Consider the following 26,760-nt stretch of genomic DNA (forward strand, 5'->3'; position numbering starts at 1 on the left):
GCTGTTCGCAAGTGCCGGTCGGTCAGACCCAGAGATTACTACTACCGAATACTACTTCGAAGACTTCTAAAAAGCTAAGTACCCCGTTGGGGACTCTTTCTTACCTCAGCCGATGTCAGAGAAAGTGAATAACTGTTTATCTTGTGGGAAACAAATACCTCATAAAGATTTCCACTCCTACTGCATACATTGTTTAGGCCCAGACCACGACGTAGCAGCTTGTTGCTGAGGAGCATGTCTCGGGAACAAATATGGACACTTCCCCTGATCCCATTACTGTTAACACAGAACAACTACAACATCCTGCATCCAAACCTGAAAACTCTGCAGCTAACTGCCTGGAACATTACATAAGAGCAATTAACCCAAATTTATCCCAAAGGGTTAAAGACATAATCCTGGAGGCTTGTAGGCCTTCAACAAGAAAGAATTATGCAGCAAAATGGAAAAGATATCTCATTTGGAGTACTGCAAAGGGAAAAGATGTGACACTGGTAAACATAGCCACCATCCTGGAGTACTTGGCAGAGCTCTTCCATACAGGCCTGTCCTATTCTTCCATCAAGATACATGCATCAGCTTTTTCAGCAGAATACAGCTTGGATCCTCCTGTCTTCTCTCATCCTCTGCTCAGACAGTTTCTGAGAGGAATTAAAAATGTAAAACCTCCCAGGAAACCACCATTGCCAGCATGGGACTTGAACTTTGTGCTAGAAAAATTGACACTTCCCCCTTTCGAACCAGCAGCAACAGCAGAATTACAATACTTATCCTGGAAGACTGCTTTCCTGCTGGCAATAACTTCAGCAAGAAGGGTCTCTGAACTACAGGCATTAATGGCAGTGCAACCCTTCCTGATCTTCCATCAAGATAGAGTGTCCATGAGAACAAATCCTACATTTATGCCTAAGGTGGTATCCAGAGTGTCTTTAAATCAGGCTATCCACCTACCTACATTCTTCCCCAACCCACAGAACAGGGAGAAAGACTCTTGCATACCTTGGATGTACATAGACAATTACGCTACTACCTGGACAGGACCAAGTCCAATAGAAAAACTGACCAGCTTCTGGTAGCATATGCAACAGGAAAGGAAGGAAAACCAATTTCAAAACAGACAATCTCCAAATGGATAGGAAATTGCATTAGATTTTGTTACTCCTACCATGGAAAGAAAACTCCAGAGAACATCAGGCCTCACTCCACAAGGGCTACAGCCACTACCACAGCTTTCTTACGAGGAGTGGCTACCAAGGACATTATAGAGGCTGCTACTTGGACCTCCGTGCATACATTTACCAAGCATTACAATTTACCTTTATACTCCAGATCCCGAGCAGGTTTTGCCACTGCTGTTTTGCAAGGGATCCTAACTACACCATAATCTCTACTTTTTTCCTCCTCCCCTAGTTTAGCTATGGTATTCTACCCATTTGTAAGGACTGCAGATGCATCCTTGAAGGACATAGTACAGTTTTGTACCTACCATAAATGTAGATGTCCGATAGGAATGCATCTGCAGTCAGGATTACCCACCCACCTTCCCCTCTGTGGTACTCCTAGGGTATTTGCCATCCTTCAGCTAGCTTGAGGGGGATTTATTATGGTGTATTTGTTTGTATATATGTACATACATGCTTATTTTATGTGTTTGCTCTCTACTATTTGGAAACATTGGCATTTATCCAAATTTAGCCATCCAAGAGGGCACCTGGCATCTGGGGCAAGAAACACTGAGGAAAATGGCGTCGGCTGATGCCTTTATACCCGAAAAACTGCAGCGATGATGTCGGGTGAAGTGCGACACCAGCCGAAGCCAGACCCAGACTTTGGAATCCGGCCGACTGAAGGGCTGCCTGACGACAGGACAACCCATTTGTAAGGACTGCAGATGCATTCCTATCGGACATCTACATTTATGGTAGGTACAAAACTGTACTTTTCCCTTTGTTTGGCCTCACCTGATTTAGAAACCTTGGATGCTGGACCCAGTTCCACACGTATTGTCTCATCCGGGCATACTTACTCACCCAAATCTTCACAATCTCAGGCTCACTGGTGGCATCTCCAGTTCCCATGATAGCCAGGCATTCTAACCAAACTGCCCCAGTTCAGTGAATTGTTCTAGCCTTCCACAAACCTTTGACTAGATGACTATAGAGCAGTAAGTGGCAAAAATGTATGAAATGGGCTACAGGCAGTAATCTTGACCCATATTCTGCGCAAGTTCATAAAGTCTTGGAATTTTTAGCATCGCTTTTTGATACAAGGGCATCTTCTTTGACCGTATGAGTGCATCTGGCTGCAATTTCAAATTTTCATAACAGTCCAGACAATTCAGCTCTAATATCCCCTAAGCTTTGTAAAGCCTTTATGAAAAGAACCTTATTATTGAGACCTCCATACAAGGATCCTTCTGCATCTTGGGACCTCAATCTACTACTACAGTCTTTAATTAGTCCCTCCTTTTGAACCATCTGCAAGTTGCGACTTGAAACATTTATCATGGGAAACCTTATTTCTGATTGCTATTATGTCCACTAAGAGAATATCTGAGTTACAAGCTTTATCTTGCAAACCTCCTTACCTGATCTTTCATAAGGACAGCGTGTCTTAGAGAACAAATCCCTCCTTTTTACCAAAAGTAGTATCTGACAATAATATAAACCAGACTACACAACTTCCCATATTTTCTCCCAAATTTTCATACAAGTGTGAATATTGTCTGCATTTCCTAGATGTTCACAGATAGTTACATTGTTATCTCCACAGAACAAAGGAATTCAGGAAATTTGATCAGCTGTTTCTCTTTCTCTTCTGCTACTCTGGCCAAACTAGTTTCTAAGGTTACTTTGGCTAAGTGGCTCAAGGACTACATAACCTTCATTTATAACAAAAAGAAAGTGCAACTGCCGAGACCTATAACGGCACATTCTACAAGGGCAATAGCCGCTTCTGCAGTCTTCCATGCCAGGGCTTCTGTAGATGATATATGTGCAGTGGCTACTTAGGCATCCCCACATACCTTTATTACTCATTACAAGCTGGACCTGGTCTCTAGGGGAAGAGCAGCCTTGTGGTGCGGTGGTGGTAAGGAATATACTTCCATGAGACCTCCCAAGATTTTGGTGGCTGGGAACTCTGTCCCACTCTCAAGGATTAAGTGAAGATTGACAACATCAGGTAAAGAATTTATGTCTTAACATAACGTTCCATCTGTGTTGTTGATCTTCACTTATCCTTGACATCCCCACCCTCCTTCCCCTGCTTTTTGGGTTTCTTGGTGGAATGGATCTATCCCAACAGAGAGTATTATCTCCTTATGAATATAGATATGGTCTCTGATCTGTTGTTCTCTGTATGTCACTATCTTATGCAAACTCGATCTGAGGTAGTTTTGAGAGGAGCATTCTGGGTAAAGCCAAGCTCAAGAGCTTTTTGGAAGGGCAAACTGGAGTGACAGCCGAGTCAGTTCTGATGTACAGAACCAAACCCTCTCTAAAGGATAAGTAAAGATCTACAACACAGATGGAATGTTATGGTAAGACATAACTTTTTTCCTAATCTAACTAGAGAAATACTGTCCCTGAGCTAATCTAAAACATAACAACAAGGCAAGGGAAGGCTTACAGTCCTGATGTCCTTTTTCCAGATATCTTCTGCACAGCAATTTAACTGACTGCTGCTCTACACAAACTTCACTGCTTAACAGTCCCAACTGTCTTATTTTAAAAATAACAGTCAGCTGTTTAAAAAAGTTATTTTTTCCTGTCAATCAGCTGTTCAACTAATCACCTAGCAACCAGGAACATTCTAATGACACCTACTGTTCAGCTGATTTTATACAGACAGTTTGTACTTTAGAATCTCCCTCACAAACATGCAATTAGAAATGTATCAAAACACTGACAGATTATTTAAACATTTTGTATAAGCAGGGAGATACTCAACATTTTAAAAACTTATTTACATTTTCATAATTAGACATGCTGGCATGCAATACAAGGTAATTTGAGAATGTACATAAATCTCATGCCAGACATGCTAACACAGATGACAGTGTTACATTTTCTTCACAGCATCATCCACAGGCTCTGCATACTCCTCTAGGCCAATGTGGTGATTCACTGTAGCTGCCTGCTGAAACATATTCCAGTTTGTGCTTCCAGAGCAATCATGTAGTGCTGAGACTGCTCCCTCTGGCCATACCTTTACTTGTTTCTTTGATGGTTTACTTCTGTTTAACAGTGGTCTGTATGCAGGAACTAGTATAATGGCAAGATGGTCTAAGTTACTCAAATGTGGATGAGGTACTGCCTTATAAGCTAATTTTATATTGGTGAAGACCTTTTTTCACTCCAAAACCTTTATTAAGTTATCACTTGTGATATAGGCAAATTTACATTCACATAAAAGTAATCATACTATATTAACACAAACATTGTACTTCAGAAAACAAAAGCAAGCAAGGATTCGACTGTCTAATATTTATTCCACACAGAAAAACAATAAACGCAAAGCTTTTGAGTTAAAAACAACTATTTTTCAATGCTGAAAAAAACAGTTCTGCTCTCATTAAATGTATACAGAAGCCAGCCCACTCAATTAATCACATGACAAGTAACTATTAAGAACAACATGATTTATAACACAAAAAACAAAAAAATATATATTAGTTTAAACGTCACTGGTTTTATACTAGTTTTAACATTGAGTCCAGGTACTTTATCTGCTTTAAAGTACTTTATCCATTGATATTCAGCTAATTCAGTTTTCATAACCAAATCTTCCACCTCTTATAGTAACCTGTGCCTTCTGTAATACTCTTTATTTAAATACATGATTCTTCCCCATAAGCATGATATGCTTACTTAACGCATTACTGTCAACATCCCTTCTAATTTCCGAAAGATGCAATCTTATCCTCTCCCTTAACTTCTGATTAGTCTTACCTGCTTAAAAATGTTGACACTTAACACAAATTGCCTATATATACTACATTATCAGTGTAACAGTTAGCAAAGGCGGTAAAATGAAATATTTGTTTAGTGATAGGATGTCTAAAACTATTAACATAAGTACAGTATGAACAATATTGCAAAGAACAGTCCCCTTAGTATTAAATTTAGATATAGAAGCATCATTAAAAAACAAGTCTTTATAGCAAAGTTGTTGCTTCAAATCCCTTTCCTTACTAAAAGAAAAAGATAATTTATCTCCTACTGTTTTCTTAATCTCAGAATTAGATTGCAGAGTTCCTCAATTCTTATATAAGACCAATTTAATCATTGGTGTATGTCTGTTATACTTCATGACATACCTCACAGTATTAGTATTACTTCTCTCTCTAGACATATTCGTTCTTTCAGAAAATTTGGCAGAAGCAGTGCATTTATTAAGGACCATCTGTTTTGTTTCATTTATAAGTACCTGATCATAGCCCTTTGCCTGGAAATCCTCAGATATTTTAGACATTTCAGATAAAAAAAATAATCATTGTTGGTATTGTCTACTTGCTCTTAACAGATTGACTCTTAATTACAGTACTGCCATATACATGTTGAGGATGCATACTATCATAGTGCCAGGTACCTGGTGGTTTGAACATTCTTTCTGTGTATGGTTGTGTCAGTCATACCTTGGTTATATAGTATTGTTATGTGAAGAAAATCAATTTATCAGAATGTTTCAAATCAAACTTAAAAAAATGTGTTATATTTTGTAACTCAGATATGTACCTCACCAGTTCGTCTGTATTACCTGCCCATACCAAAAAAATGGCATCCACAAAACGTGCATAATAAATCAGATGTATATTCCAAAAATTCTCAGATGAAAAATCAGTATAAATATATTGACTTTCCCAATTGGCAAGTATTATATTGGCATGGGTATTAGCAACTGGGATTCCCATAGCAACCCCCGGTTGCTCATAGTAAAACTCTCTATTAAAAATAAAAACATTGTTATTTAATGCAATGTCAAGCATTGTACATAACTCAATCCTAGTCCCTGTGAACATACTGTGAGCACATAAAAATTCTCTTGTAGACTGAATACCACACTCATTTAGTATTACAGTAAACAACGACTTAATGTCTAAAGTTGCTAGTACAAAGCTATTACATAAATTACAATTATACCACTGACAGAATGAAGTAAGAAAATCATTGGTATTCCTGATATAACTTTTATTAGCTTGTAGAAAAGGGGACAGTTGTTTTTTTCTAAATATTTAGAAATGGCTGTGGTTACCCATCTATTTCCTGACACTGTCAGTCGCATAGGTGGCATATTTATATCTTTATGGATTTTAGGTAACCCATATATAACAGGAATGACGGGTTTAGCCATATAAAGAAATGTATAGGTTTCAGGATTAATGGAGCCTTCCATAAGGGGTTCATATAAACCACCTTGAACCTTAAAAATAAAATTATTAACCTCCATCCTATCTATCTTCATAAAAGTACTAGAAGCAGGCAATAAATTATACATCCAGTCATCATCTTTCTTTGCTCCTTGGGTCAATGAAAAACGTATTGTTTTTTAAAGTTATAGACATCCCTTTTCAGTTTACGATTTTTAACAGCAATAAGTTTCTCTTCAAAAAGTCTAACCTTTTCAAGCATATTATTATATTCATTAGACACGTACTGAAACTCTGCAGAATGTAGAATTTTATCCTCCAAGGCTGCAGTCTCAGCTGACAGTTCTAGTTCAGTATTAGAAAAATAATTGTTCATCAAGCGCATATAATTATATATTTATAATTCTGAATTATAATCCCTAAAGAAGCAGTTGAACAACAAACTGCCCCAAAATGTGCATCAGGCCTTGGGGGACAAATTATAAATTATAAAATCCCAAAGAAGCAGTTAAACAAAAACAAAAAACAAGATGCCCCAAAGTATGCTCAGAAATGATGGAAAATGGCATATAACTCATTGATTCAGGCTCAGAAAACAGCCATTAATGTCTTACTAACTCACTGTTTGTAGAAGCCCATGCCGAAGTAAATTGCATCCACTCGTCAAAGTTTCTCTTGAAGAGGGTTAACAAGGAGCTCTGCCTAATGTAGTGTGGAATCTTGTTCCAGAGCTTGGGAATTCTCTGGGACAGGAATCTATCCCTCCAGCACGTCCTATTTATTGTTGTGGTGAGGTTTAGATCCCTGGAGCGTGTGGCTCGAGGGGATATGGTTTTCTTTAGGTGAAGCATGTCCATCAATTCTGTGTTTACATGGCCTTGTATGTCAGGCAGAGATCACCTGCGAGTAGACGGTATGCAAATGATTACAGCTGGAGTTTCTTCAGTCGACCTGCATAGAGCATCTGCTTGAGGCCAGTGATCCTCTTGGTGAGGTACTTCTGTGGTCTTTCCAGTTGTTGCAGGTGTCTTGTAAGGTACATCCTAAATGGGGCATTGTACTCTATGGTGGGTCTGACGAGTAATGCATAGAGGGGCCCAATGACCTCTTTCGATCTGGATGCAAACCCTTTTGTTATTAGGTGGGCCACATAGAAGGATTTTCTAACCACTTTGGCAATGTGATTATCAAAGGAGAGGTTACTATCTACGTGGGTCCCCAGATCCCTTATTACATCTTCCATATTTAGGGGGCTATCACCTATGTGGTAGTTTGTGGGTACTTTGTTTTTTCCAAAGGGGATGACTATGCACTTAATGGCATTTAGCTTGAGGCCATGGTTTTGACACCAGGTATCTGTCTCAGTGAGACCCTTTTGGAGGATATCTGTGTCAGCTGGAGAGTCAATTATAGCCCCTAGTTTGCAGTTGTCTGCAAACTTGGTCATCCATAGTCCTCCTGTGCTTGCCTGTACCTCTGAGAAGTATATGCCAAACAGGAGGGGTCCTAGGACTGAGCCCTGGGGAACGCCATTTGTAATCGGTTTAGATTCAGACCTAGCTCCTGCAACTTACCATGTGGGTTCTGTCCGTGAGCCAGTTGGAAAGCCAAAGCCATCTCATGGATGTAGGGGTTTCTGTTCGGGCTGGTGAGCTTGTCTATAATACCTGAGTGGGGAATGGTGTTGAAGGCCTTTGTGAGGTCTAGGTAGGCTGTGTGGACCACCTTTCCCTCGTCTATAGCCTTGGTAACGGTCTCAAAGAAGTCCACCAGGTTTAGGAAGCATGATCTGCCCTTAACAAAGCCGAACTGGGTAGGGTCCAGTGTTTGGAGGTTCCCAATGTCTCTGTTAATGAGATCCATGATGATGTGCTCCATAGTTTTGCAGACCAAGCTAGTCAGGCTTATAGGGCGATAGTTCCCTGGGTCCGTTGTTGCTCCAACTTTGTGGAGCGGAATAACTTTTGCTGTGCGCCACTCTGTTGGCACGTAGCCTGTGGAGAAGCTGAGTTTAAAACAGTGTGTTTAGGTGAGGAGTTAGTTCATCTTTGAGCTCGTGTAGGACGCAGCCTGGGACCAGAGATGGAAGGCAACTTAGCTAGCAATTCATCTATAACTGATACAAATTACCTCAGGTATGGTGACTTCAGAGTTAGTTGTGTTAAGGAGTGCAAGTGACTCAGCTAATTGCTTGTTAAATAAAAAATTATTGATGAATTGCCCATTTACTGTCCTGGCTACAACTGAATGGGTTTCAGTGAAGTCAACTACCACAAAGCCTGCTGTTTCCATTTTTAAATACTCCTGTTGTTATTTTGCACATTGTCATTCAGCAGTACCATTCAGCATGTTATAATTTAAGCATAAAAAAATATGAAAATAAAATTCAGTTTATAAAATTTTGAAGATAGCTCACAAGTTATCTCAGCACCCCACAGTATAGCTATTGTGCTGGGTTATAATATGATTCATTATTGTACACTTTATTTAGTTTAAAATATTTTTTTTAAATAAAACAAGTGCTTAGCTTACCTCATACTAGTTCACTGTAATATATTCCATTAGTGCCATTAATGTTTTAGCAAAATACTTTGCCTTCAATTAATTAGAAAAATGCAGTAATGTGAAACAGAACTGTCAGTGCTGTTTATTAACAAGCAGACTCCTTCCCAAAGAACTTATCATTCCATCTTTTGTGTAGACATGTGTTGACACATTTTCTGCATTTTCCCTGGTGTTGTCAAGAAAACTGAAAAGAGCAGACCTTTCATCTGCTGTTTTGACATTTCTCCTTCTTCAGCAGGCAGCCTTTGTTCCAAGGAAGCTATTGTTACCATTATTTTGTTCATTGCTCATGAAGTACATATCTCAGACTTCCATGGATATAGAATAAACTCCCCCTCTTAGTTTACCTCAAACCCATCAATCCACAACTTCAAGAATGAACTGGATGACTGCATGGGAGCCTTTACATTCCCACATGCTGTCCGGGGCATCAAGCTCCTGAATGGCCAGTAGGCATAGTTCAAAACCTTCAGTCTGCAAAATGAGGCACACTGCCTGTTGTAATGTGTAACAGATGGGCAAAATGTGGAACACTTACTAATGGCTTACTAACAATTTAAACTAGGAAGCTCATAGGATGGTTAGATTGCAATATTTTTACTTACAGAATAGTTCTTTTAATGAAACAGTATAACTCAATTCTGTTTACCACTGATACAGGTTAAAAAAAATGCTAACACTAAATGTGCGAGATGCTCAGTGGGGAACTTAGAGGAACATGAACTTTTAAGACCCCAAATGAGGAACGTTCCTCAAAATGAGGTACGCCAATAGGCCTCGAGTTTATTCACACAGCCTGTAAATGTATGCACCCATAATGCTTAGCTGCAAACAGCAGTAAAATGAATTTTACAGTGAAGAAAAAAATCTTAGTGTTGACTGTACAAGAGTACAACATACTGTTGCTGAACACACAGGACAGAGCATGCTAGAAAGCTGTTCTGCTGTAATTCAGTACTTTTTGCTGCTGGCTGGCTGGCCACTGGCAAGTTGATAGTGTTTTCTTCCAAAATCACTTGTGTTGAAAGATAAGTGTTAGAAGCACCACTTTGATCTTGCAGTCGATAGTGTTGCGGTAGTCAACATTTTATCACTTTTATATCAACCACAAACCATTAACTTATCAGAAAAGAAACTGCAGATGTTCTTCATGCTTCATTGTTTCAGTCCTGACTTACGGGATTTCCTTTCAGAAGCCCTTGGTCAGCCCGACTATCAGAGTAAAAAACTCTCTCTTATCTGGGCTGGCGGATGCCCTACCATGATGTCAGGATGGTTAGGTATAAAGAGAGCAACCTGAAGTAATGACATCAGTATTTCTTGCCGTCAGAGCCCGAAGCATTTGTGAGTGCATTGGTCGGTCGCTCCAGAGTGAAAAATTCTTCTAAAGCTAAGTACTCTGTTGGGGAACTCTGTTCCTTACTTGTGATTCATGTCAGATAAAGTTAACAACTGTCTCCATTGTGGTAAACATATCCTACACAGAGACTTTCATACCTTGTGTGCCACTTATTAAGGCCTAAACCACGACATCCCATATTGCCTTCTGTGTGCCCTTTTCATACTAGGACTGTAAGGTGTAAGGCCAAAATCCTGTGTAAGCACCTTAGTCAGGAATCCACTTCCCATCGCGCGATAGTGTCCATCAGTCATTCCAGGTTGAGCTCCCTAAGTGAAAGAAGGAAAAAAGACCCAAACTTAGCATCTCAGACAACAACCTTTCTCCATCTGCCAGTCCCCCAAGGCTCATTATCACAGAGGAAGGAGAGGCGCCTTTGCAGCCCCCTTCTGCAAGTGACGTGGTGACACAAGTCTCTGTTGAGATCCTTTCTGAATCCAACATGCTGTCAGGTCTCTCAGCTTCAACTTGGGCCTTGGCATTTGGTTCATTGGTCGGGTCCAGAGTTGCTAAGCAGATCTTGGCTTCCGGTGAACCATCCTCAACCGACAATGTCCCTTTAGGACTTCCACCAACATCAGGTATTTCTTTCCAAGAAACTGGCATCAGAGTAGTGGATATGCACAGGCCCAAGGCAAAAGCTACACCTAAAAAGAGCTCGACCTTGGGTACTGTGCCTAGACCTAACAGCTCCTGCCCCACAGGTTATCAGCAGGATTTGGTCAGGTTGGCAGAGGACCTTATATCTTTAGTCAAAGACAGGCAACCTCCTGTCCCCCTTCGAATCTTCAGCAGGAAAAAGGAAGATGAATCCTATGCCTAAGACCTTGTTAGAACCCCCTAATTCAGATGAAGACTCTAATCAGGAGAACTCTGTCCTTGAATATGAACCCTTCCTTACCTCTTTTGAGAAGTCTGATTTAGAAGCGGTGTTGCCTTCTGCTTTATCTCCTGAGGATATTACCTTTGGGGAAACACTGCATGCCATGATAGAGTTTTTCCAGTGGCAGGCACAAGAATACTCAAAATCTAACTATTGCTCTGTTATTTTTGTTTTACTTGGATCGCTTGTTATTAGCCTCAACAAAAAGTTAAGATCTTTCATCAAAACCTCTAAATCAAGCTATGAAGGCAGAATTGTGGCAGACATTAAAAAGTACCACAAAGCCTTCTATAGTTATATCAAGAATCTCCACCACAATACCCAGGTTTGCACTGAGTTACTGCACAATGGTAACTCCTATACTGAGCCATCAGATATTGCCAACACACTGGCTGACAGATTCAGTGCTAGCTTTACCCCTCCCCCACCAAAGGACCAATCACAATACTTGAGGAATGCCTGGAACCCAGCATTACTGCAGCACAGGCTAAAGCTGCATTGTCCAAGGCCAAGAATACAACTTCCGTGTGACCCGACAGTATCCCTGGATGTGTTCTACATGAACTGCAAAGTGAACTGGCACCACATCTGTGTACCCTGTTCAATCACAGCTTCACCTCAGGCTTTGTCCCTACCAAATGGCGCACTGCTGCAGTCATCCCTCTCTATAAAGGGAGAATGACTACAGACCCTGGGAATTATTTCCCCATTAGCCTGACGAGTCTGATATGTAAGGATATGGAGCGCATCATCATGGAATTAATTAACAAGGATATAGGGAAGCTCCAAACTCTAGATCCCACGCAATTTGATTTTGTGAAAGGTAGAGTCATGTCTGCTCAACCTGGTTGCATGAGTCAGTCACCAGAGCTGTGGATGAGGACAAGGCAGTTCATACAGCCTACCTCGATCTGGCCAAGACCTTTGATACCATTCCCCACTCAGGAATTATTGATAAACTCACCAAACTAGGCATCAACCCCTATATCACTAGGTGGGTTGCAAATTGTCTCACAGATAGAACTCACAATATAAAAGAAACGGATTCCAAGTCAGACTGCCGACCAGTTACGAGTGGAGTCCTACAGGGATCAGTCCTGGGTCCTCTCCTGTTTGGCATCTACTTCTCAGAAGTCCAGGCCAACAAGGAGGGACTCTGGCTGACCACGTTCGCAGACGACTGCAAGCTGGGAGCCATTATTAACTCCCCAAGTGGTGTAGACATCCTACAGAAAGGCCTCACTGAGACCAGTGACTGGTGTCAAAACCATGGCCTTAAGCTTAATGCCAAATAATCCATCGTCATCCCCTTTGGGAAAAAATAAGTTCCCACTAATTACCACATCGATGGGAGCCCACTGAACACTGAAGGGTGTTATAAGAGATCTGAGGATACAGGTTGACAGCAACCTCTCCTCTGACCATTACATTGCCACTGTGGTCAGAAAGTCCATCTATGTGGCACATCTCATTACCAAGGGTTTGCATCCAGGAAGAAAGAGGTCATCATCTCTCTCTCTACTCTTCCCTCATTAGGCCAATCATAGAGCATAATGCCTTGGCATGTACCTCACTAGACACATGCAACAGCTGGAAACAGCTGGAAAGGCCACAAAAGTACCTCACAAAGAGGATCCTGGGCCTTAAACACATGTCCTACATGGACAGACTCAAAAAACTCCAGCTATTCTCAGTCTCATATAGCCTGTTAAGAGGTGAGCTCTGCTTGACTTACAAAGCCATGTCTGACCCAGCTCTGTTAGAAATGCTGCATCTAAAGAAACCCCAATCCCCCTGCACCACACGCTCCATAGACCTCAACCTCATTACCACAATCAACAGAACATGCTGGAGGGACAGGTTCATAACCCAGAGACTGCTCTGGAATATAGACTTCCCATACATGTCAAGCAGAGCAGCTCACTAGCCCTCTTCAAGAGAAATCCGGATGAGTGGATGGGAAATAGAAAGTTCACCCCGGGGATCACTGCAGTGGCTCTACTTGATAGAGGCACTGGGAACAAATGTTGGGCGGCACGATGCCAAGGCACTTCTATGGGCTAGGCTTGTAAAGGCTCCAGGGCCATTAGCCTAGTACACACCTATGAACCTATGTACTTAATAAAGGATTTTCAACTGGAAACAGACTGCCTACCCTGCTTGGATTACTTTTGAATACTTAGTAATTCTGTATAATATTTCAAATTATATATTTTTGATTTTATTTATTTTATTTTACATTTGTTAACCGGGAAAGCCCGACTGGATACAGGCCCATTTTCAGCAGAGTCCTGGGGAGAAAAGCTCCAAATGTACATTACAAGTGTAAATACAGAGAAATTCTTATATTGTATTATAACAGCATTGGTATTTGTTTAATGATATATATATATATATACACACACACACAGGTACATGTTTCTCTGAAGTACAGACAGGAAATGGATGGAAGTTCATCAGTGGCGGCTGGTGACTTCAAATCAAAGGGGGGCTGTAGGAGACAGCTGAATGGGTGGGGCCAGTGGGAAGGGGTGTGGTCAACCAGAAAGGGGCAGAGCTATGCTCAAACCCACAACAACTGGAACTTTAATTAAATACGGCTGCCCTGGGAGCCAAACCATCATTACAAGAGTCCAATCAAGACAAAATGAAGTTTAGAATAAAAAAATATTTCAGTGCATTGGCTACATGACCGCTTACTTAATATCTAGATGGAAACAAAAAGGTTGTGAAGCATGAAAAAAATTACTTTTTAAATACATTACTGGAATGTCAGTCAAAATCAAGTATAAAAAAAAGCAGCAGCACTCAATTCAAACCACTTCTCCTTGCACTGCAGTTCTAATTATAATTTATATTCAGCTTTATAAAAGTACCAAGTAACATGTTGAAAGTAGCAATCTTTGTGATACCCTCACTTGTAAAAATGTTTCTTAGCCAAAAAAAGACCTGCTGCCTGATGACTATCTACTTGTTTCATGGGGAATACACCATCAAAGTAAAAAATGAACAGCGAACAGGAAATAAGCTCAAGATAAATTGCTTAAAGGATTACTGCACAGGTTATGGACTACACATGATAGATTGGCATTCTGTTTAGTTTATGGGTAAAGCCTGCAAATATGACTGCAAGTCTCCAACAAATGTAATGAGCTTCTGAAAATACTGTAATCCTGTCCTTTATTACAAATACTGTCATATGCATTTCAAAACATAAGGCTTATACATTATCTAGTTATATAAGTATTAACTGCATGGCAATAACAAAAAGGCTTTCAATGTTGATAATTCTTTAACAGTATGCTTATTAAAGCTTACTTGCATCTTACAATCTCAGACAAGCTTATCTGATGGTCATTAAAGCACTACTACTTAAACACAGAGCAACAGGGCACTGCAGTAGCATTCATTTTCTAAATAAGAAGAAGCATAAATCAACAGTATAAAAATATGACAGAAAACCAGAACATTCTGCAAAATCAAGGACAGATGAAAAGCCACTGTCGTACTTGTGTCTACCTTGGATGGGGGAATACTCTGCACACTTACACTGCATAACTACTCCTTGCCTTTCTTGGACACATGCAGAGTCACTACATGGGGGAGTGAGGTGCAACAAGTATGTCACAATTTGAAATGTCTCTGGCTGACGGTGATGGCTCTGACACATTTGTCATACCTTTCAACCTCAGAATAAAGAAATCTGAACAAATCCATATATAGAAGTGGAACAAAGGCCCGAAAATAAGGACAATTTTTAAATATTGCTCTTATAAACTTAGGAAGATAATAGAATAGTAGTAGGTCTTGCATTAGTATGAATTTTCTGAAGGGTATGAAATCTGAAACTCAAATGTCTGTCATTATTTTCTAACTTCAATCTTTAATGATTTGCCACTAATCTGCCAGAAAACCACAATTTTATGAAAAAAACAGACCAAAAATGTGATGCAAAAATATAAAATTGCCACACAATACAGCTGGAAACCTGTCAAAGAAGGGACACTTTTTAATATTAGCACTGGCAACTTGAGCAGCTGACAAAATAAAATAATCTACATGCATTTCTGAAATAAAAGTAATCTCTATAACTCTGATCATTACAGTTATTTATAATTGTAAATCCTACACGTTTTCTTCCAAAATTGCCATTTTGCAGAGGGGTTATTAGGGGAGAGCAACATTTTGAGCCAAAATCGGGGACAGTTGAGAGGTCTGGATATTCCTAATTCTATAAAGCAATTTATTTGCACGTACCTCTCAGCCTCTTAATGCAGGAAATCTGTACAAGGCCAAATATATTGGGGGAACATACAAACAATACTAAAATTCCTCTTGTCTGAACTTAGTTGATAGAATAACAGGTCTTGCTTTAGCATGTATTTTTCTGAAGGTTATGAAGGCTGTCTGTCATTATTTAGTGACGTCCTTCCTAAATGATTTACCAGAAAACCACAAATTTTGAGGAACAAACCAAAAATAAGAAGCAAAAATGTATTCATTCTGCAAAAATCTGGACAGTTGAGAGGTATAGTTCAGCCGAGATGGTCTTTGAGTTTGCGGCCCTTCCCCCTCACAAAATCGTGGTCAAATGGAGCCTACCCCCTGCAGCCATTCCAATGTCCCATTACTTGGCTATTTTGCCCCATTTACCATAAACACTGCAATGTGCATACTGCTTTACTTCTGTGATTATTTGGATTTCATTTGAAAGTTTTATTTTGCATTTTACAGCACAAACACGAATATACAATCTGCTAAACAAAGCAATGCAGTTTCACAATGAAAATACTTAGTATTAAAACTTCTCTGCCCTTGAAACTTACATTAATTGAAACAGCATTGAAACCCACATTCAAAGAAAATATATTTTGCCAGTGGCATATAAAGATCAACTTTAGGCCGTTTTCAAATCATAGGCCCCTTGCACATGAAACATACATGTGTTCTTTGATACACCTTCCTGATTGTATTAAATAATATTCCTTGTATAATACAGTACAGTTGTTAGAGGGCATTTTAATTTATTGTTTTGAACATTTTTCCAGTAAACAATGAAACAAAATTCATGCACCAATAACAACAAAACTGCCCAATTCAGAACATTTTCATCATAAAAGTCTACTCAGACTTCTACAGTCCACCAGTATCAGTAAATATGCACAATCTCTGGAGAAGTCAAAAGTCATCTAAATAATTCCACATTAAAGAGATGTGTAACTAATGAAGAGGTTGCTGCTAGCAAACAAGTTTATATTTCATCTACAAATAAAGTACCTGTTGCCCTTTAGGAATAAATTGCCTATGTTAAATTAAAAAAAAGATAAGCTAGTAATATTGCAATAGGGGATGGATGGCAAACTGAAACAGGTTCATAGTTACTAGGTATCTTCGCCAAAAAGGACTGCAGCATCCACCCCCTTTGCAACACAATATAGTATCAGCAATGCATCTACATACTGTGGGAGTAGAACCCACAGCCTTCTGCATCAAAAGTAAGTACACTACCTGATGTGCTATTAACAATACAAGCAGACTCAGCATAAGCAGCACTAAACTTCCCTTCCCTGCAGCTCTCTCAGCTCCTTGTAAAATCTACACTCAGCTGTATCTCTCAACTTTACAGCACAAGAAATCTGGAAAAAGCCAAAATTTAATGGGGGGGGGGGGACTACCGTTTAGGGATCCTTCAAACATATAACTTTAAATTTGTCCTGCTAATTAACACTAAGTGCTGATTCAGGTTTTTTTTAAAAGCTGTGTTCCATGATTTTAATAATGCACTGCATTACCAGTGTCTCAGATAATTTTAGTAATAAAATGTATGATGGTAGGTTGCCTCCCAGTAAATAATATATAGACCTTTTCTGATTTTTTTTAACATTCACAGTTAAAGCTCTGTGCACTGTCTGAAAGAATAAAACAATACTGCATCAGTGTCATGTAAGGAAGTTTTTTTTTCTTTCTTTTCTTTTCTTACCTCCCATCAGAAATCAGTTATCCAGAGTTACCATTTAAGCAACAGAGCTCGAGGTCATTCATTCTCATCAGTAAATGTTTAATTCACTCACAAGGTTTAAACATCTTCTTACCATTTGTGAAAATATTACAGTAACTGTAAGATGTTCTTTGGAGTTCCAAAACTACAGTACACTTGACCACGAAGGATCAAGTTTCTGTGTACCAGGAAAGGTGAAATATTGAAAAAGTAAAACTGCTACAACAAGCTGTCATACCTCTGTACGCAGCAGACATAATTGCATGGTTCATAGATGTAGTTTCTTCTATCATCATGCATCTCTGTATTGTGTACCACTACCTTCCTTTAATACAATACACTTTGTGGTGTTTTTTTCTGACTCTGCATTCAGCTCAGATAGCTTTTCATCTTTGCATGCTGCTCAGACCCTCAGCTCATTACTACATTTCCAGCACACACTGGTAGTTGTTAAGATAGTGCCCCAATGCCCTCATGAACAGCAGCCCTACCTTTCACCACTTCCCCATACCTAGACTCATATTACTTGTATTAGAATCCCTCACAACTATAATTCCTTTATAAACTTCACTCCACAACTTAACTGCAACCATCATAGACTACAACAGCTATGTACGGTATTATCAAAATGTATAGTAATTTAGCCCCTTGCTATTATTAGCATATCATTTAATGATAATGTCACATATTTACTAGTAAATATTGCATTACATTATACATACCACCACCAAAAGAATGTACTGTAGTGTAGTCACTTGAACTTCTTCAATCTTTTTCAGCTGTGGCAGTCAATCACGTCCAGCGAACGAAGTTAGGAAGTCAGTCTTCAATTAATAAAATCCACAACCGCTAATGAGTTAATTAACTCACGTAACTGGCTGCAACTGTTTGCTTCTCACTCTTTTCCCAGCACATAAAGCCCGGGAAGAGAGTGAGAACCAATCACCAGCCATTAAGCCCATCCACGTCACGTACGTGCCTGCGTACTTGGCAGTCCGCCTCCCTTCCACTTTACTGTACGGTTACTGCACAGACTTCTGGGCATCACACACTGATGCAGAACTCCCTATACTTCGGACTGCCTTTACAGCAGTCAGAAACCGTCCAGGCAGCAACCAGATGATAAAAAAACAAAACAAAAATAAAACACGGTACTTGCTGAGCAACGAGCATGCGCAGTTCGAGTTCCGGGACTTTGCAAGTCAGTCGGACTCATTTTTTTATTCAAGTTAGTCAATTTTTATAATTAAAAAATATTTTTGTTTAAGTGTTGTGCTTTTCTTTTTCTTTACACAGCTGGGGGGGCTGAAGTCCTGCAGTCCGATGCCACGAGCCGCCACAGTAGTTAATAGATGAGAAGGAAATAGAGATTTCATCTGAAAAGGGGAAAGCCATGTCTGCCACTGGCTTTGGGTTAGTGATGTAAAAGCAGAAAAGCCATAATAGGTTCTTAGGTGAATATTAGGCTAACTGCCCTTGCGGGTCATTTTAAACCTAACCAAATATCTTATTAGTTAAAATTACTCATTCCTAGTTTCAAAGACTCTGTTTTTATACTACCCATAGGACAGTGATTAGTTCTGAGTGAGATAGTGATTATTTTGAGGGAATATCATTGAGCATTTATACAGGGCATATTGTAGGAAGAGCATTTACATGCCATCTCATTCCAGATCTGGGTCTACTCCACTGCTGAAATTTGTTGTGAGATGGCTCTGATTTCTTCTGTTTCGTTTGTTCAAGTGTTAAGCCAAAGAGGGAGACTTACTGGAGCTTATCACATTCAAAGGAGACCAGTAGTGGACCTGCCTGCAATCCAGCGCTAATTCATTTTTTTAAACTGGCTTTGTGTAGTGTTGAAGACATTGCCTTGTGGATGTGGTAAGTGCCTAGGTACTGCATCTGGGGTTTATGCTATATTTATTATTTATGTGCACAATGTGGGTACACATATGTCTCAGATAGAGAGCATAGCTTTGCCTCTGATTTGTCCCTGATTTTACAAACTCCTATTTTGCATCATAGTTTGGCCTGTCCTTCATTGAATTCTTCATGCTCAGGGAAATCAGTGAGAGTTATAATCAGTCAGTAATGCCAGTCATTAGAGTTCAATAGTTCCTAATGATCAGAAAATGCATGTCAATTCAACATCTGTTCTGTTAACCTTTTAAGAGAATTAGAGTTATCTGGTAGTGCCAAGTATTCCGTTTATGAGCTGTTAATCAGCTTCTTCCCATACTAAAAATTATATTGTTTTAATTAATTTTTACCTCCATTTACTTAGTGTGCAAGCTCAAATGCTCCTGAAAAGGGAAGCTGTGTCCATTTGGTTTACCTGATTATCATTTTTATCCATTTGTTATTTAGAATTTTTTGGACCTTTTAATACCCCATTATTTTTGGCTTTATCCATAACTCTTGACGAAAGAAGTTGAGAGTATTTTTGTGTATTCCTCATAAAATGTCTGGTTTTCTAGGAAATTGTTGTATTAAGCAGTGATAAGCATGTGAGTTTCAGACTTTAAATCCTTCAGAAAATCCTTGCTATTCTAGCAATTGCCTAAGAGCAATATTTAAAACCTTTTCCTGCTAACTGGGTCTGTATCTCTGATCCTTGAAATAAAATGTTGAGAGGGCAAAGTGGGATGTAGTAGATGGCATTGTATTGTTCTGACAGCAATGAACTGTGACACATTTCTGGGCCATTATTTATACATGTATTTATACATTCATTTGAATTCAAGTAGACATTTGAGGTGTATGCAGTCATACAAGTGTCTGCAATTAATGGTTTTATGTATGCACACACATATGTATAATTATTAACTGCAAAACTTCTGTAATGTTAGAAGCAGGAAGGACACAGGGGTATGCAAAAATGCAATGCAATGCATTGCATTTTGTACAAAAAAATAGAAGAGTTTATAGGCAATATTTTTGTCCGGTGTCATCACAGTTTTTGGATATCGGTATAACTGGATATAAGTGTCCTATGGTACTAAAATGAGTAAAATCATGATGTGATGTTGTCAGTCTTCATTTTATCCTTGACAGATGGGTTTGGTCCGTGCCAGCCAAAAACTCTCAACCTTCGCCTCTACCCAGAATCCCTCTGTCTGAATTACCCAGATCACATTTGCTGCTTTCCAAATATAGTCATATCTAGCTACTACTCTCGAGAGCTAGTGTGTTTAGGTAAATTTTTGCCTTTTTTCTTACAGTTTCTGTCTCGTTCCCCCTTTTTCTTGTTTCTCGTTACACTTAATGTATTTCTCTGAGTATCATCATTGATACTTTTTCCCTTTACACTTTTATTTATTCCCCACTATCATTACTGATAGCTCGCCCCTGGTCTTTTTCTCATCCCTTTAGACGCTTGTGTATTTCTATGACTATTGTAATTGATAGTCCCCTTTAATCTTTTTCCTTCTATCTTAAAATATAAAAATAGAAATAAAAATAATATCTTCTGCTCTTTCTCTCTCTTTGTGGAATGAGATTTCCTTAGCAAATTTTTTCTAGCTGTTTTCCCTGCTTGACATGGCTGAGAAGGGTAAGGGCCTCTCTGGCTTCAGAAAATGCCAGAACTGTGGCCACAAATTCCCTCGTCAGACTTTTATTTATTATGTGTTATTGTCTTGGCCCTCACTACTTATAAGAAGATAGCAGCATTTGTCACACCTTTAGCCATCGGCTTGTAGTGGAAAGATGTAATAAGCTTATTTTAAAAGGACTTTTCCCTTCAGCTTTTAGTGAAGCCTTATTCACTGGAGATAAAGCTAAGACAGATGTCTCATCTCCTCCTTCCTCATCATTTGTAGAAATATCAAAGAAAAGAAGTCTTTCAGTTCTGGCCTCCCCGTCGTTTCCGAAAGCTAAGAAAATGAAGACCTTGGCTGTGTAAGTTCCCACAGAAATGAAGGTCTCTGCTGTTGACACTCCAGTGCCGATGTGCATTCTGGCACCAATTGTAATTTCGAGCCCTTCGACGTCGAAGCCCTCGATGCAAAAATTCACTACTTCACCTGATAAAACCACTTTGCCTAGAACTACCTAATCTGTATCAATTGATCCCTTTGCTGAGGAGTTCTCAGAAATACTCTTGCAGAGGCCTAAGTCCCCTTCCCTGTTGTTTGTCCGTTCCACCAAGTCTTTCAGAACTCAATGTGTGGAGGCTAGTGAATAAAATTTTATGGGCTAGAGGGCTTTTAGGCCCCTCTTCGGTATCTACCCCTTCAGGTATTGGTACCAAAACTTCCTTTACACCATTAACTACTCCTCCTCTAACCTCCTCAGACGTCTTAGAGTCCTCTGTTCTGGACCTCCCAGCACTGACTGTACTGGCTGCGGAGTTGTTTGCTTTTTCTGAGTCGGTAGTTACCTTGAACTTTTCGGTTGTTTCTGAACTGGAGATCTCCTGGAGCCGTGGCTACCCTGCCGGTTCCGGGGGACAGGTCTCATCTCCATGTTTTTTGGAGCCGTCCCTGCTCCTCAGAGATTCGGCTCAAGTTAGTTCAGCTCTGGCTTCGGTCTTGAGTGTCAGTTCTTCAGAGCGGGGAGTGGCCCCGGTTCTGATGCAGTCTTTCTTGGTTCCGGACTCCCTTCCCTCTTCAGGGAGGCTGGTCTTCGACATTATGCAGAGGGCACTTTCTCTTGAAGTGACTCAGTCAGCACCTTCCCTCTCAGAACAGGTACCTCCTTCTAGTTCAGTGATTCCGCTTGCCTCTTCACTGGAATACCAGGTGTTGAAGCCTCAGGTATCAAAGGCACAGGTACTGTCATCTTGTGATACCTCCCCAGATTATCCCCCTGAGGAAGTCCCTCAGAAAATAATGTACAAGAGAAAGCACTTGGATTCCCCAAGGAATCTGTCACAGAAGAAACAGATTAGGATAAGGGGGAATGGTCCCCATGTTCACCCCCTGAAGATGTCTCCTTTGGAGACATTTTGGGAATTTTAAAACAGAAGGGTTGCTGGAAGTCTCAAAACCATTCTTCTGAGGAATCTGTTTACCTGCCGGCTTTCGGCACCTGCCCTCTAACTCTTGGGTGACTCCGCCCACTGATGAACTCATTCAGTTGATTTTCCAATGGGCATGGAAGACTCCAGACACCATCAAGCCCATCCTCAAAAGACCGAGTAAGATACTTTCTGCTTCTGAAGATAAACAGTTTTGGGCTAAGGGGCTGGCTGTAGATGCTATAGTCGTAGCAGCATACACTAAAAAGGCACTTGGTGAGGAGAGTTCTTCCGCCCAATAGGGAGTCTCGGGCCATGGACAGATTTAGGAAGCAGGTCTGTGCTTCATTGACCTTCGCTATAAGGTTCTTGAATTTTTTGGCGCATTTTACCAGACTCTATTGGTATTTGATTAAAAAGTTGTCAGACGCCCTGGTAGGGGCTGTAATTGAGGGAGTCCAAGAGAACGTGGCTTCTCAGTTAGCCACTCTGGAGTATGTGTCCAATTTGTCCATGAGGTTGATTGCTCATTCAGTCGAAGGGACATCTAGAGCAACGGGTACAGGCGTAGCCATAAGGAGACATGCCTGAATGCACCTATGTGACTTTGCGGAACCACTCAAGTCTTTTTTTCGTCAGTGCGTCTTTTGATTTAACATCCTTGTTTGGCCCTAAAATAGAAGAGACTTTATCCAGTTGTGAGAAGGTTAGTAAGACCCTTTCTGCTATGGGTGTACATTTCTCCACTCCCTAAAGGTCCTTCTCTAGAGACCACTAGGGACCAGAGGAGCAGTGGAAAATGTGATTCATGAAATCCCAAGGGCCTTTCCAAGATGTACGTGGAGGGAGTTCCCTCAAGGGCAGAGGGGGAATGCAAAACTAGGGCTTCAGGGATGTTTTCCCATGCAAGCCCTTTTAGCATTTCTGAAGGGAAGTCCGATTGTCTTTCTCTGGAGGCAGTCAGGGCATGCTTATTCTTACACCTAAACGCCTCGCTAAACTTAACAAAAGATTCCTGGGTGCAACAGATCGTATCCAGATGTTATAGAATTCCTTTTTCTCAAACCCCCCCACCCATTCACATGAAAATCTCCGATGTCCCACCCAATCAGAGGGATTCAGCAGTGCAAGAAATCCAGAAACCGCTGGACAAACGAGTCAGCCAGCAAGTCCCGCCAGACCAAGAAGGATCTGGAACTTACTCAAGATTCTTTTTATTGCCAAAAAAGACAGGGGATTAGAGACCAATTTTGGATCTCAGTGTGCTGAACAAGTCTGTGCGATGAACAAAGTTTTGGATGGTCACAGTACAGTCTATTCTCCCCTTTCTGAAGAAAAATGATTGGATGTGTTCAGTAGACCTTCAGGATGTGTATTACCATGTAGAAATGGACAAACTCCCCAGAAGTTTCCCCAGCTTCCAGCTGGGAGCCAGTCATTACCAGTTCAGAGTATTGCCCTTTGGACTCACCACAGCCTCCAGGGTGTTCACCAAGTACACGACAGTAGTAGCAGCTCTCTTGAGACTGCAAGGATTCTGAGTGTTTCTGTACTTGGACAACTGGCTCATAACCGCTTCGACAACACATCAATTACTAGTAGGCAGAGACTACACTCTTGACACCTCTGCTCATCTGGGGATTACTGTCAATCTAGAAAAGTCACATTTAATCCCAACACAAAATGTAAAATTCAAAGTGGCAGTACTGAATACTCGGACAGCAATAGCATCTCTTCCTCCAGAATGACAACAGAGAATTGTGGTTCAGGTTCAAAATTTAATTCACAGAAAGAAGGATCCAGCATGATTAGTCTTACAAAGCTCTAGGATCCATGGCAGTTTCCTTTACTTTAGTTCCATTAGCCAGGTTACATGTGAGAATTCTGCAAAGGCTACTAGCTTCCCAGTTGTCTATCTTTCACCACCCACTGTCAGACCACATCTTGATCACCTTCTTTGGTGGATACATTCCGAGCAAATTCTTCATGGTCATCCCTTTGTTTTTCTAGAGCCCATGGCCATAGTGACCACAGATGCCTCCCAGATGGGGTGGGGAGGCATTATCTGGGCATGACAGTCGAAGGTGCTTGGTCCCCATTAGGGGCCAACTTGCACATCAGTGTCCTAGAGATAAAAGCAGTGCTGCTTGCATTGCAGGCCTTTCAGACAGCTCTTCCTTAGGGTACTATTGTAATTCAAATGGACAATATGTCAGTGGTTTGGTACATCAACAAGCAGGGAGGAACCAAGTTCCTTACCCCCTTTGTTGAGAAGTCCTCAGTATGTGACAATGGGTGACCTCGTTCAACCACTTTCTAATAGCAGCACACATTCCAGGGAGTTCCATTGTGATTGCAGACAAGCTGAGCAGATGCATCCTTTGGCCTCATGAGTGGTCACTCAATCTAGAAATGTCAAAAATGGTATTCCATCATAGGAGTCAACCTTGCTGCGATCTGTTTGCCTCTCCTCTAAACAACAAATGCAGCAATTACTTTGCCCTGATTCCCCCTTTGAAAGTCAACCAGAGATACTCTCCTCCACGAATGGCCCGCCCGATCTACTGTATGCCTTTCCCATGGTACCTGTAATTCCCAACTTTTTACAGAAAGCATTCAGGTTGAAGAGTACAGTAATCCTCATTGCTCTCTTTTGGTCTTGATTGGTCTGGTTCCCCTATTTTTGGCCTTACTTGATTCATCAACCTTGGATTCTGGACCCAGTGCTAGATCTCCTGTCCCATCTAGATGGCCTTGTTCACGCAAACATTTCAAACCTCAAGCTGACTGCATGGTACCTCCAATTCCATTAATTGCCAGGTGTCCTAATATGACCTCTCCAGTATATCGCATCCTTTTGTCTGCTCATAAACCTTCTACTAGAAAATTATATTTAAGTAAGTGGAAGAGATTTATAATTTGGGTCCTTGAAAAGCAAATTGATCCTTTCTCTGCTTCAGTTGAGCATGTTTTAGATTACTTAGCATCTCTGTTCAATGCTGGGGCTGCTCCATCCAGCATCAAACTACAGTTGGCTGCGATTTTTAATTTTTCTCAATGGTTTAGAAGAACGTTCTTTAGCTTCTCACAGGCTTTGTAAATTGTTCGTAAGAGGCACACTTTTGTTAAAAACCCCGTATAAAAATCTGACTGCTCCATAAGACCTGAACTTAGTACTATAGGCAGTAATACGTTTCCCTTTTGAATCCTATGTGGAATACAATCTGAAGTTTTTGTCTTGGAAGACACTTTTTGGTACCCATTACTTCAGCCAGAGGAATTTCAGAAATCCAGGCTTCATCATCTGAACCTCCTTACCTAGTTTTCCATAAGGATAGGGTATCTTTACGAACGAACACCTCCTTCCTACCCAAGGTAGTATCTGAGGCTAGCATTAACCAGACCATTAATTTACCAGTCTTCTTCCCTAATCATTCTAACAAAGGAGAATGCTCTACATTTACTAGACATCAGTAGACAATTACGTTTCTGTCTTCACAGAAAAAAAAATATAAGACAACCAAGACAACTGTTTGTTTCTTTTTCTAGTGCAAAGTTGGGCAAGACAAGTCAGCAAGATTACCTTCTCTAAGTGGCTGAAAGACTGCATTTTATTTATTTATGATAAAAATAAATGAACCTTGCCTAAACCTGTCAAAACACATTCTACAAAGTCTGTAGCCACTTAAGCGGTCTTTTAATCTCGAGCGTCAATTGATGATGTGCAGCAGCTAGTTAGGCTCCTCCCCATGCTTTACTTTTCTTACTCATTACAAACTGGACTTGGCCTCTAGGGGAAGATCATCCTTTGGCTTGATGGTGCTCAGAAATATCCTTCTATGAATCCACCCATGTTTTTAGGAAACCGAACCCATCTGTCCAGGATAAATGAAAATAGACAACACAGAGGAAACGTTATGGTGAGTACATAACTCCTTTTTTTTCCTTTCTGAGAAGGAGAGGTATTGCAGATGGCCATGAAAAAAATAGGCTGTGCTTGGCTTGATTAGAAATGCTTGGAGCTGTGTTTCAGTTCTTCTCAGAGGTTTTGTCTATGCTTTTATTTAACTGTAACATAAATGTGTGTTTAGTGAAGGTTCCACAACCATGTCCCGGACAAATAAAAGTATATAAACCTTACACTACTTCAGCTAACTAAACTATAATTGTGACACATACAGCAAGCCAGGCAAACAGGCATTTATATCTTTTTATAGTGCCATAACGATACATTTTTTTTTTGTTATGGCTGTGTAGTACTACAAGGATTCTAATGTTATAGGTTGTAATTGCTAAAAGTCAAATTTTCACATTCCTGCCTCCCCATCCCCCAACTTCCAAAGGCATGAATTTACACATATGCAGATTTTAAATGCTGTGATTTTTGGACCCTCTGCTGTGATTTTTCATAGACCTCTGCTGTGGGTTTGAAAGCTGAGCTGTTGAGAGGCAGAGTAGTTTTATTTTTTTCTCTAAATGAAGTTCTTTAAAAACATATGTGAACAGGTGTTTCTTTTCACCCACAGCCCTAGATTATCTTACTTCCTCTTTATTCATCCTTAGCCTTTTTCATAGCAAGTCCATT

At 40.3% G+C, this 26,760-nt stretch overlaps 1 protein-coding gene across 2 annotated transcripts in view; it reads left to right on the forward strand.

Moving 5' to 3' along the window:
- Window positions 1–26,760, forward strand: part of RNF123 (ring finger protein 123) — a 4,282,987-nt gene that overhangs the window by 1,996,062 nt on the left and 2,260,165 nt on the right. The gene's annotated exons all lie outside the window — the stretch shown is intronic.

Source organism: Protopterus annectens, chromosome 7.part0 (genome assembly GCF_019279795.1).
Source record: "Protopterus annectens isolate FY-2018-M chromosome 7.part0, PAN1.0, whole genome shotgun sequence".
NCBI classification, from domain to species: Eukaryota; Metazoa; Chordata; order Ceratodontiformes; family Protopteridae; genus Protopterus; species Protopterus annectens.